General features: G+C 43.3%; 1 protein-coding gene across 10 annotated transcripts in view; it reads left to right on the forward strand.

The window, feature by feature from the left end:
• TENM2 (teneurin transmembrane protein 2) overlaps nt 1–13,823 on the forward strand; it is a 1,142,683-nt gene that overhangs the window by 993,845 nt on the left and 135,015 nt on the right. The gene's annotated exons all lie outside the window — the stretch shown is intronic.

Raw genomic sequence — 13,823 nt, forward strand, 5'->3', positions numbered from 1 at the left:
CTTGAGGTTCCGAGAGAGAGACAGTTATTACCACAGCTGCTCTGTAATGCTAACCGGCGCTACCCCTTTTCCCCACGCTCACCGTAGTTGCTGGGAAAATCGTATTTCATATAGTCATGATATTTCAAAGATTTGCTGTTCCCATCCTTCTGAATGCTGACTGACACGTGACTGGGACGGACGTTTTTGTGCTTGAAATTCTGGAGGTGGTCGCATGTGCTTAGGCTGATTCCTAAATCAGACATCCTCTGTCACACGGTAATGTGAAAGGTTTGGTAAACGTATCAGAAACAAAAAGCAAAGAGAGCAAGAGGCCACCAGACAATTCTCTTGGCTGTTTTTCACCTTAGCACACTCTGCCCAATGGCAGGGGGACACATCACCACGGAGTCCAACCAGTGCTTGGCCCAGGCTCCGTCCGCGGGACCCTGATGGAGGAAAGTGGATGGCAGGTTGCATCGCCGTGCTGAATGCATCCCTAGCCAAGGCTTGGTAGGAAAGAAAACCTCAATGTCATCTGAATGGCTTTTCTTGTGTAATCTAATTTTCCTGGGAGTGGAGGCATTGATGAGAGGAAAGACAGAATAGTCCTTTTATACGTGGCTGCCAATGGGCTGGACACTCAGCTGCACAGGCTGTGAGCTGTAAATGTATATTAACACTGACACACATCAATGTATTATTAATCCTAAAAACCATGTGTGCTCTGGCTGCACATCCAGTGACTGGCCTTTCAGCCCTAAGTACCCCAGCCATTTAAGAACCCTTTGCTCTAAATCCATTTGCAGACGTGTGTCCATTCTACATTATGGATCTGTAATGGGGTGTGCATTTAGCTGCTTAAAAGGACTCTCCGTGTGTTTTGCATTCACCACCTGTACTGTGGCAGGGCACACACTGCAAGTGTGCATTAGCCACGGTATATAATTGATCCTTGTGAAACAAATATTGAGTGGCTGTTAAGAGTAGTTACTGCTGCATATTCAGAAGCTGTTCCTGAAATCAGCCTCTGAACTTGTATGTTTTAATTTAGCTGTTGATGCATATGGTTGACAAAATTGAAGCGTTTAAGGAATAAAATTACTTTCTCCTTCTTTCTCCCTTTATTCTTGGCAAAGTTGGCTTAAGAGTGTTAAGAGTAAGCTTCTACCTTTCTGCCCTAAAGATATTTCTTCCTACGAATTTTTGAAATGGACACAGTTGAAGCTATTTCATTAACAGCCCTAGCTTTCTCATTATTCTAAGCCCTTCTTTCCCAATCTATGCTCTTTCATGTACCACCTTGATGACTTTTGCCAAATTCCTGGGTCATCAGTACTATTTACTTAAGTCAACTCATCATATTTACATCCATAAATTTATCTGAAAAGGAACAGTGTAAAAATCAAAAATTAAAAGCGGGAAAACTAAAATCAATTGCAATAAATAGGAAATGTTAATTCCGCCTTTAACTGTATCAAGAGAGTAATATTTTCACCGTGATGAGCATTCAGCTTAGTCATCTTTTCACACACTTATTTCCCATCGAGGATCCCCAAAGTGGACCTGCGCTCAAGGAAGCCAGCCTGGCTCCCAGAGAGACTCAGGCCTTGAACAGCTCATCTCCTAGGTATTGCCTCTTGAAAACAACCAAATTCGCTAACTACACTTATCTGATAATGTGAGAACCCAGTAAAAATGGGCACCCAGATTTAACTGTGCCAGCTTCAAGTGGGCAAATCTAATGATTAGTGCCAGACTTACTTGTGGTATGTTAAACCTCTACTTCAGATTATTTTTAGAGAACAGTTTATAGTTATTAAGTTCTAACTATATACCAGGCATTGTGCAAAGTACTTAATGTATACTCTTATTTGTCCTCATAGCCTCGTATGAGGTAAATCCTATTTTAACCAACCTTCCCAATGTTTACAGCTTATTTTTATAGTGAAATCATTTTAGACTTGCAGACAAATTGCAAAAATGGTACATAAAAGTCCCATACAGAGTTCACCCAACTTCCCCTAATGTCAGCATTTTAAACTATCATAGTTCAGTGATTTGAAACCAGGAAATTAACATCGAGGCAATCCCACTGACTAATTGACAGGCTTTTTTCTAACTGGGCTCTTTTTTTCTGGTCCAGATCCCACACTGCACTTAGTTGTCTTGTCTCCTTAGTGCCTTCCAATCTGTGAGGGTCCTTCAGTCCTTTCCTTGTTTCTCATGTCTTCCGTGACCTTGACCGTTTTGAAGAGTACTGTCAGATGTTGTGTAGTACGTCCCTCAGTGTGGGTTTACCTGATGCTTTCTCAGGACTAGAGTGAGGTTCTGCATTTTAAGCAAGATGCCGCACCCTCCTAGGTGAATGTTATCAAAGATGCACTTCTGATTTTTAATACAAAAAAATATTTAAATGTCGCTGTGTGTGTGTGTGTGTGTGTGTGTGCGCGCGCCCCCTCCCCCACCGCCTAACACATAATGCAGAGATGCTGGGATATTCTATCCCACTGGTCCTGCCCAATCTGTCAGGGGCTATAACAAATTGCCACTCACAAACAACTTTTGAGCCCAAGAAGCTCCTAAGTATTAGCAGGAAGTAACCTGGAGCGGACAGGGTGAGGTAATCGTGCTAGCAAGTGCAGACAGGAAAGACAGCTGGCCCTGCATCTCCCGCTCCACAGGACAGTGCATGTCATCTCCTGGCCGTGGCCCACGATCATTTTTCCCTTCTTTCTTGTTAAAAGCCCTTAGGAGAGCTGAGCCTGAGGTCCTCGCTCTTCACAAATTCACGTTCATCTTGGTTCCTTCACTGACAACTGTGCCCAGGATGCCAGTTACTGGTACAGGCAGCTGGCAGACTCAAGCCCTCCTGCCAGGGGAGGAATTTGCCACGTTAGCAAGTGAGATCACAACCGGGTATGTGTCCTGGTGACAGAAATATGGATTTACTCTCTTGACCTCACACTGTGCCTCCCGTGCCCTCAGATGTGCGATGGGGCGGCAGTTTCTTGGCTTCTTATAAACCTGCGAGTCTGCGTCAGGCATCCGAAGGCATCCTTGCCCGTGAATGGAGGAATCAGTCAGTATGTATTTGTAGAGCCTTCATTCTGCCGCCCCCACCGAGATGGGGGTTCTGAGGGGTCCAGAAGTCCAAATGGAACTGACCCTCACATTGAAAGAAGGCATGAGGGTCCTAACACATTGTTCCAAGTCATTTGAGGGGACAGAACTTATTTGTGCATCCATCAAATGCCTCATATGTGCCTGCATGAGTTAGGTACTGCAATTAAGTGCCGAAAAATATAATGGGGAGCAAGTGTGCCATGGCCCAGCCTTCTGAGAGCTTCCGGCCTGATGGACGCTCAGGGCAAGCACATAGGAAATGTAAGCTAAGTTCACAGGGCTGTGACATGGGCTCTGGATGCTGAGCATATTACGAAGGGGAGGATAAGGGAGTTTATGAAGCAGGGAAGTATGGATCTATGAAAACAGCCAATGAGTGTCAGGGAATGTGCAGAAAATTCTGTCTAGTGAAGGAACTACACTGAATAGTGTCTTTCAGCATAGAATTTCATTAATTGTGCAGTGTAATAAGCAATCTGTTCAGATTCAGAGCTGGAGGAAAAAATGGCATTTCTTTCCTGGTAATTTGTATCATTTTCCATCAGGTGCCTCTCCTGCCCAGCTGTAATTGTGCTTATTATTCATGTTATTGTTTAGTCTACGGTTTCTGATTATCACTACTCCTTTTGCATGACTTTCTCATTACTTTACTTTAATGCTATTTGTGGAGGGCTAGATGCTTTTTAATTAGGATTCCTTTTTCTTTTATTTACTTTTATTTGAAAGTCTTTCATTGATGTAAGGTGCTTCCTTGGGTTATTTGTAAGGCAGCTTTGCATTCGGAAAAAAAAAACCAAGGCTTCTGATTATCCTGTTTTGACACTGGCTCCTCAGATGGCTTATTTGGTTCTGAGCTTGAGGCCCCAACCTGCAGTAGAAACTTAACACACCAGAGCTGTACATGTTGGGTAATGCGTATTTAACAGCGATTAGAAATGACAACTCCTGCTGCTGAACAGCTGTCAAGGGAGGCCCAGAAATGCCACAGTCACGGGAACATAAAGTCTTCTCTCTAGGGGCTGGTTTCAGCTCCTACCCAGCTTCTCTGGAGCCTTGAAAAATGAGAATGGGGATCTGGCCATTTTTCTCCTGCTAACTGGCAAATGTACCCACTACGCAGTCCCTCTTGGGGTTCCAACACTAAAGTAAAATGATAGTCGTCATCATAGCTGACATGTACGGAGTTCTTACTATATGCCAACCACTGTACCACGCCGCTGCGTAAGAATCGCATTCAATCATCAATAGGCCTATTTTATAGATAATTGTCATCCCCTTTTACAGATGAGGAAAATGAAGCATAGAGAGGTTACATCACTCCGCTAGAAGTGGTATCGCTAGAATTCAAGCCAGGCAGTCTGGCCAGGACTCCCAGTGCTAGCCCAGCCATAAGATTAACCTTGGAAGAGGTACTTGGCAGGCAGTTTGTGTGGCGGTGGCATACTAGGATTTAGGTGAGAGCCCAAGAAAAGTTTTACAGGAACAGAAACTGGGCTTTACTTGGTAGTAAGTGACAGAGACGGTATTTGAAACGAAGTCCATCTGACTTCAGAGCCTGCTTCCCGGAACCACTCCCCTCCCAGGTACCAGATACATTCCACCATCTCCCTCAAGCTATCATCTGCCAACTCCTGTTTCCTGGACCTCCAGCGTGCTCTGCTCCGTGTTTGCTCTCTACCTTCACAGCCACTGTCCTGTTCACTTGGCCACCAGCCTCTCCCTGATGGTATTCCTCCCCCTCCCCACCCCCATTCTCCCAGAGTTCTCAGGAAAATGTCACTACTCTCCTCAAACACCTTCAGTGGCTCCCAGTTGCCTCCCACAGTGGTTGTCAAACTTTGGTTTAAAGACATTTCTCCGAGGAAATTGTCATAGATGCATATCCCCAGGCCCTTCCCCACGCCAGCTGATTCTGCATCCACAGGACTGGTGTGTGGAATGTAACCCTCATAAAGCACGATGGCTCTGCCTCTTCCTCTTTGCTCATGCTGTTTTCTTGGCTTGAACGTTCTTGTCAATCCCAACCTTTCCTATCAAACAGCTGCTCATCCTTAAGGCCAAGTTCAGAGGTCACCACCCTCCTGAAGCACCCCGAGGTAGGAAGCTGCAGTGACCAAGGCTTGGCAGCATTTGGCAGGGGCCCTTCCTTCATGCTGTGACATGTTCTCGCTAGGTGGTCACATCGGATTCTCCTGCTGTATCACAAGCTTCTAGCTTCCTCTTTGTACTTCCCGGCTCCCAGTTTGGTACCCAGGAAATAGTATGTGCTCTCTAAATGTCTGACAACTTGAATTTAGGGGACAACGCTTAGCAAGACGAAAACACAGCCAGAAATATGTGCAAGAACCAAAGTGAGCGCTGGAGAACAGGCTCTTGTTTGTCAGATTTGTCATGCAGTAATACATCAGCCAATTCTAAGCACAAATTTAAATGAAGGAAGGGAGGAAATGAGAGCAGGAGGGAAAAAAGGAGGAATGAAAAAAAAAGAAATAGTTTACAGAAAAGAAACGATTTATTCTGCAGTTTTACATGTGTTATTTCCAAAGAACAGAGTGATTAAGAATGAAAGCTATAGAGATTGAGTCCATGCTCCTCTAGTTACCTGTACCCATTTTAGAAAACTACTTAACCTCTCTAAGCCTCGGTTTCCTCATCCATGAAATGGGGGCAATAGCAATCTACCTGTTGCATTGCTGTCAGGACTAAAATGTAAGTACGTTTGAAGTGGGTACAACTGTGCTTGGCATGTATTAAGTGCACTATAAATACTAGCTAGCATTAATCTTCACAAACAGCATTTGAAATCTCGTTAGAATCACTATTTTACAGGAGAAAGAGAAACACAAAGAAAATAAGCTACTTGCCCAAGGTCACATTGCAGCACTAGATTTTTGAGGCCATGTCTGGCTGACGCAGAAGTTTGTGGCCCTAATGGCCACACAAGAGAGATTTAGCAGGACGACCCCTAAATGGAGGGCAGTGACCCCTCTCAAAGCCCCCATAGAGAGTTCAGCTGTTGGACTCACAGCTAAGTCGGCCTCGTAACCTGCTTTCCTATCTCCCCATTAGTCACTCCATGGTAAACCTCTGCACTCAGGAAAGGGATGACAGGCCCCTCCGTCCCCTCTCTGATGGTCAGGGGTCTTCCCACCCAGTCAGCTTCCTTGGCACAGAAGCCATTTCCCCTTTTGGAGCTGGCCTCACCTCTCTCAATGAAAGATGCTCAGTCCTGCCTGTCCTGCCTGGAACAAACATGGATGCACCCTAAGTGTCCAGACCCCTCTGTCTTTCACACCTCTCTCCCTCTGCTTCCCTAGCTACCCCCACAATCTCCATTAATGCCGACTGGCCAGGAGCCATGGCCGCTGCCCATAAGAGCCATTCCACAGCCCATTGCAGTTGGAGGTTGAATCTCACCTTCCTTCCTCCCATCCCTGACCTGAGAAAACGTGCATGATGTCCTAGGCAGCAAGGGCCCAGGACGAGGGGCTTGAAGCAGTTGGTACACACTTTGCAGAAAGTGACTGAGCGACCACACTTGGCAGAGTCAGTATAAGAATACTGAAGGCGAAGTAAGTGCCAGGCACTGTGCAAAGGGTTTTCCCTGAATGATCTCATTTCATCTTCACAGCATATAGTGTTATCATCCCCATATCACAGCTAAGACTACTGAGGCTCGGAGAAGTTAAGGCGCATGCCCAGTTATGGCTTGAGAACAATACCATCAGAATCACACACCTTCTGGGCTCCCCCCAGAGTTTCTGATTCAGAAGGTCTGAGGTCCTCTCATCAGCCCAGGGAGTTTGTTAAATATCCAAACCCTCAGGCCCCACGGCAGAACTTCTGGGTCAGAATTGACATTCGGACAGGTTCCCCACAAGACTCGTGTACACATGCAAGTCTGAGTCTCGATAACATTGCCCTGGAGCTCTGCTAAGGTGACCCATAGAGCACGGAGAGCAGGAGCAGTATCACGGTCACCTTCCCTTCCCCCACCCCCGCCCGCTTGCCCAGCAGGCCGGGAGGACACCTGCATCCCCAGTTGGAAGTTGCAGTGCCCTTTATCTGGTGCCCTCACGCGAGTCCAGGTTGGCAAACTCCAAAACTTGGCCCCTCGCGACATTTCTCATGCTTGCTGCATTACCTAACAAATCACTGCACAGGGCTTCAACCGGGCAGCCCTGCCCCACATTAAACTCTTCTGAGCATAGAAACTTTTTTTATTTTTCCTTTTTGAACAACTGGATAAGTTGCAGAGCAGCTTTAGAAAGCAGAGTGCCTCACCCTGGGGACATGCTGTAGTTGTCATGCATACAGAGGTGGGTGCTTTAGGTGGGTGCTTTACCTTTGTATTGGGAAACGAACCAATCTCTAGAGAAGAGGCCAGCTGGGATGGGTGACGTGATAGAGGGTGCTCTCCTGTCTCTTTATCGCATGATGAGTTGGAACAGTTTTCTCCTGATAACAATGGTCATAACAAAATCCTGTCTGTAGATTTCTTACTATGTGCCAGGCACTGTGTATAGCACTGTACAGGCATTAGCTCATCCCATCCTCATAAACACACTGTGGGTGGTGGGTGGCGGTGACCCCAGGATACTCATCCATTTGAAAAACAAAGAAATCCAGGCTGAAAACAGTGTCCTTAGTCACACAGCTGGTAAAAATGAAGGGAAATCCAAGCAGTCTACCTCACAAGCCTACACTGTGGCTGGTACTGGTCTCCCTATTGGGCAGATAGCTGAGTAAACAGACCCTCCGTGTCTTCAGGAAGCATCCATGCTTGTGGACACTGATAATTTGCAAACTCATCTTGGTGCTTGAATCGCAAGACTGAAAAGCTACTTCAGTCTGGATTTGAGCTGCAAAAAAAGCTTACTGAGTAGTCTGAAGAACTTAAATATTCATTATGTAATTAATGCTGTTCAGTCACACACACACACACACACACACACCAAAAAAAAAAAAAACTTAAAGACTTTTAAAAAAACAGCTTAAGCACTTATCGATTGAGAACTTGTATGACTCTCAAAATGGAGGCATCCCCATATCTCTACAGGTATTTTAAATGAATTGAATTAATCATAGGCTTAAAAGTCTCTTGCGATCTTCGTTAACTTCCCTGGGTTTAATTAAAACATCTGTGCACTTTTAATTTATCGATTCATCCAACTCATATGTCATGTTTTTAACACACCCCAGCATGCTCTGCATCATTTTTAACCCGATTTCCACTTAACTAAAGCAATTAAATTCACCCCGGATTAATTAAAGCATCTATACTTTCGTGCTTAAGTCAGCGTGTGCTTCTTTCCCCACATGGCTCCTGAATGTCAGAGATCTGACACACCTGATGAGTTTTTTGTCCTTCTGGAAATTCTTCCCCAAATCACTTTCTTGGTTATTAATGTGCCACTTGACAGAATGGGCCTGAGGAAGTTGGTGCCCCTGAACTTTGGCCACCTGAGCCAGAGCCTCTGACCCTGTCAGAAGCGTCCTTGGGTTTCGTGTCTTCACGGGGGCCCTGCTGGATCTTGCCCCCACTGAGACCAGCTCGAGTTGGTGTAGACTCTCCAGTGTCTGAGTGTTTGTTCTAGGCAGGAAGGGAGGGAGCTGTTCGGGTCGGAGGTGACCGTTGTGATCAGAATGGCTGGTGACCTTTGCATGGGCACTTGCATTGTCATTCCCTAGTTCTGGTTTTCTAACTTCCTCACTCCTCCTGCCCAAGAAGTCCTTTGTTGCTCTGCTCATTGAATATGGAGGGGAAGCTGAGTGCTGAGGCCAACAGGCTTCTCGTTGGGCACCGTGAGCCAGGGAGCTATCTAGAGAGTGACAAGTTAGGTCCCCACCACCTGTATTTGACAGCACATTTCCCCTCGGCCATGGCAGCATGGGGCTTATCATATTTTTTATTTTTTTTCCAATCTGTTAAGCCAAGGATTCTCTCTCATTATTTTTATCTATACTTACTTAATTCCTAATGAAACTGAAAGTCTTTTCATACTTTTATTGGCTTTCTGTATTTATATTTATATGTCCTCTGCCTGGGTTTTCATTCATTTGTCTCTTTTTTATTGATTAGTAAGAGCACTTTGTGTATTCAGATATCAAGCTTTACTCTGTAAAATGTATTAAAAAATATTTCTTCCCAGTGTTGTTTATCCCTTAATTTTGTGTAGAGTGTTCTTTGTCATACAGAAGATCTAAATTTCATATAATCAGATCTAATCTTCTGCTTTTCCTTCTTGGTTTCTAGAATTTATGTCTTCCTTACATATTACTCTCCTAAGAAAATAAAATTAGACTTTAATATTTTTCTAATAGTTTTGTAGGGTGTTTTTTTTTTGTGTGTGTTTTTTTTTCTATTTAGATCTTTAATGTGTATTGAATTTATTTTTTAGTACAGTGAGCAGGAGAGGTCAAATTTTGTCTACTAAATGGATTGCCAATTGCAGGGACCTAGCAAGAAGTGAAACTCACCTTTACTGACACTGTTTTGCTCAGCACCAAGCTAAATCCACCGTCTGGAAAGACAATGGGACACCAGTTTTGGTGTCAAGGACATTGAATTTTGTTTGCGTCCAATCCATCACCCAAATATTACATCCTCAATTGCTTCAGGAGATTCAAGGCATCTTCATTTCTCCATCATTTTTCCCTCTCACCTAACCCAGCTTCTAGCACATATTAGGCTATCCATTCATATTTATTGACTAAGTGAGATGTAAGGCAACCCATTGTTAGTGCTCTTTTGACAATTTACCTAGAGTATTACCGTGTTTCCCCGAAAATAAGACCTAGCCGGACAGTCAGCTCTAATGCGTCTTGTGAAGCAAAAATTAATATAAGACCCGGTCTTATTTTACTATGATATAAGACCGGGTCTTTATAATATAATATAATATAATATAATATAATATAATATAATATAATATAATATAATATAATATAATATAATATAATATAATATAATATAACATTATAATATAATATAATATAATATAATATAATATAATATAATATAATATAATACCAGGTCTTATATTAATTTTTGCTCCACAAGGCACATTAGAGCTGATTGTCCAGCTAGGACTTATTTTCAGGGAAACATGGTAGGTGAAATAGTCTTAAGTCTCTTTTCCAAAGGGGTTTTCAATCAGATTTCAAATCATTATTAAAATATACATTATGTGAAATGCCCTCTGCTCATCTAGCCCAGTTCACAGGTAACTTGTCAAGATGTAGGCACTTCCCTTTGCCTGTATGATTAAGCCTCTTCGACCATCTCTACCTTTCCTTCAAGTATTCTCTTTACTGCAAGCTCCAAGTAGATGGGCTTATCTTACCTAAAATGGCAGACACAAGTGGTTTGTCCTGTTATTTCCCACCGGGTAAATAACACTGATAATTCATCTTATCCCTTTCAGAGAACTTTGGGGGAGGAAAAAAGCTCTAGCTTGATCATTAAAATGAGCTTTATACCATTTAGGTGAATCTAAATTGTGTCATTTTTTTGTCATGAGCCTGTTAACTTGTCAGTCGTTAGCGGCAACAGTAATTTATTTTTCTTCTGCAGGAGTCTTAGAGCTTCCATTTGCCAGATTTAGTAAAACAGGAATAGTCACTTTGTACAAACATTTTAATTAATTTTCAATAGAAGCTTGAATGCACAGCGTTCTGTTCCTGTAAGCCTTAGGAAGAGGCGAAAGGGAGAGAGACATAAAACATTCCCCATGTGAATCCAGAACCGCCTCCCACCCACAGCCAGAGAAGACCAGGGGAAGAAAGAGATGAGCTTTTTCCATTAGTATGATCTGATACCCCTCGGTGGTGTGTGTGCACGTGCCATGTGAGAACTACTACATTTTTTATTTTATTAACCCTTGAAGCCAGTTTGGAGATTCAGTTTAAAATTTCATGAGAAAACATCCATTAGTTGCAAACCAAGTAGGTGGCAGTCATTGTTTGAAGCCCTTGAACACATGATCACACTTACCGCGTTTCCTGAAAATAAGACCTAGCCAGACCATCAGCTCTAATGCGTCTTTTGGAGCAAACATTAATATAAGACCCAGTTTTATTTTACTGTAATATAAGACCAGGTCTTATAACATAATTAATATAGTATAATATAATATAATACTGGGTCTAATATAATACAATATAATACCAGGTCTTATATTAATTTCTGCTCCAGAAGATGCATTAGAGCTAATGGTCCACCTAGGTCTTATTTTGGGGGAAATATGGTAATACGCCCATCAACTTTGAGAGACAATTTTTTGAAGGGGAAATTGGGTCTTGGAGAAGTGCAGTAATCTTGTCCAAATCCCACAGTGATGGACTAGATTTTGTACCCAGTTCTTTCTGGCATCCAAACCCTTGCTCTTCCCACTTCTCCATATTATTTCTGCGCAGGATGTAAAGTCAGAATTGTTTGTCCTATAACCTGTCATTTTTTAAAAAATGATGTAAATTTAAAGATGTGAGAAGAGTTATATTAATACATGCGGTCCCCACTTCACATCCAACCTCTCAAATGAGGTCTGGGCTGGGCCTTACTTTCTGGAACGCTCTGGTTTGAGTTGTCCAAGAATCAGTTCCCCAAGGGAAGGTGCTCTTCATGCACGTCAACCCAGCAACCACTGGAGGGCGCTCATCTGGCATTTGCACTCTTTGCCCTGAGGGCAAATGAATTACTAGAGCGCCTCTTTCCTCTTTAACCAGCATTCTGCTTTTTAATGTGACATCAGCCAAGACATTGCGTGCCCTACTTTCCAGAGAACATCACAGTGTTTTGCATTTTTTACCACACTCCCGGTAATCATGCAGCAAACATATTGAAGGAAGGCTGCATTTACAATGTGGAGAACTCTCTGACCTGACTATTCTCCATTTTTTTCCCTGAGTAATTTAAATAGGTCACATTTTAAATTTGATTTCCCAAGCACCTGATTTTAAATGAAATCCATTCTTACCTTCTAGACAATCCTATTTTTTTCACCAGTTGGAGCGTATACAGAACATAAACAGTTCCCAAATGAAAAAAATTAGATAATCCTAACTGTATTTTATCAATTAATAAAGACAATAATTATTTGCTCCTTACTTTCTACCCTCTTCCACCTTTGGGGAGGAAAGAAGGCACAATGGGAGTACAGTGGTGGTGATTTGATGTAACTTTCTCTGCCACCCCGGACAGCTTGTCCAATATATATCCATCCCACAGGTCAGAAACAGCCTTTGGAAGTTCATCTCACTAGATATGTGTAGCCACGCTTCTCACTGTTTTCCTATTTCAGTGTGTGAGGGTGGAAGTGGGGTAAGAAATGGGGTTTATTCTAGTCTTTCAACCAGGAGATATCTTCGGTGTTGTCTAGATGGGAAATGGCAAGTGAGCTTTCTCTTGAATGCCGAGTCTGCCTCCTGGCAGCTCTCACTCAGCCTGGGCACTGCATTGAAGGTTTTGAAGCTCTTTCTCGGTCGGAGGGCAAAGTGCAGTGACCTGCAGAGGTGCAGGAAGGGAGAATAGTAGATCGTGTGCACACAGGTGCTGTCCCTGACCTAGAGCTAGAGAATTAACATGGAACAAATTTACTTTGTATTCACAGCCGTCTCAAAACTTTGAGAAAACCCGTAAGTCCTCACGCTAGTGCATATTTGTACAGCCCCTAATTTGAACCTTGGGCTCCCTGAGTTCAAAGCTCTTTCTTCTACTTTCTCTTAGACAATCATCACGGGTAGCAATTCTATAGATCTCTGCTTCACTAGCCTGGAAGTTGAAAGCAGGCTCCCTACATTTAGAGTGAGGTCGTCGAAATTCAACATGTGGCTTTGATGTTCTCACTTTGGAGGCCATTCTTCTCCTCTGGTGGATTCATAAGGATAAGAATTCTATTGGGAATTGTGTGTGTGTCCCCAGGAGTTTTCACAACTAGCCTATTATAAAGCATTCTGGGGAGGAATATCCCCTCAGTCACACGTCAACTGTTGAGATGTATTTGTTTCAGGTCAGTTTACCATAAAGGTAAAAAACATGCACTTCCCCAGAATAAGGCATTGTGTGTACACCATGAGGTCCACTCCAGACATTGCTCTATCTACATCTTTCATAAATGGCTCTTTGGTGCCTACTCATAACCCCACCACTTGGGAATCCCCGAATATCAGAACAGAGAAGAAAGATATCCTTAATCAAGCCAATACTGATGAATGCAACACTGGAAGGAAATCAACAACGATAAACGTGGTTCTGTCCTTGAGTGGTTCATTATATCTTTGGGAGATTAGACACAGAAGGAAAGTTAATTACTATAAAAACGTAATAGAAGCATGACAACAAGAGGGTGTGAATAAGGCAGGAAGGGGCCATTGCCTAAGGAGTGATCTGATCAGATGTACTTGCTTCGTGGGATGGGCACAACATTTGGGTTGTACATACAGGTGCCATGTTGGATTCTGGGAACCTGTGCATTTCAAATCACGGGTAAACCAAAAGTCATCGACACATGTCTGGTGGTCATTTCTGAAAGTCTCTGAGTGCCAGTTCCCTAGCCTGCAGCTGTGTCCTCACTTAGGCCCATATTAGAAGCCAGGTTGGAAATTTAGGTTCTCACAAACCGATATGGGGGTGAGCACCCCAAAACATGAAGGCAACCACTAACATCCCACTCTCGATGATCTGCAAGGGGGCAGAATTGGCACAATTGAGGCCAAAC

The sequence above is a fragment of the Rhinolophus sinicus genome, chromosome 5 (genome assembly GCF_057876585.1).
Source record: "Rhinolophus sinicus isolate RSI-liver-muscle chromosome 5, RSI-T2T, whole genome shotgun sequence".
Taxonomy (NCBI): domain Eukaryota; kingdom Metazoa; phylum Chordata; class Mammalia; order Chiroptera; family Rhinolophidae; genus Rhinolophus; species Rhinolophus sinicus.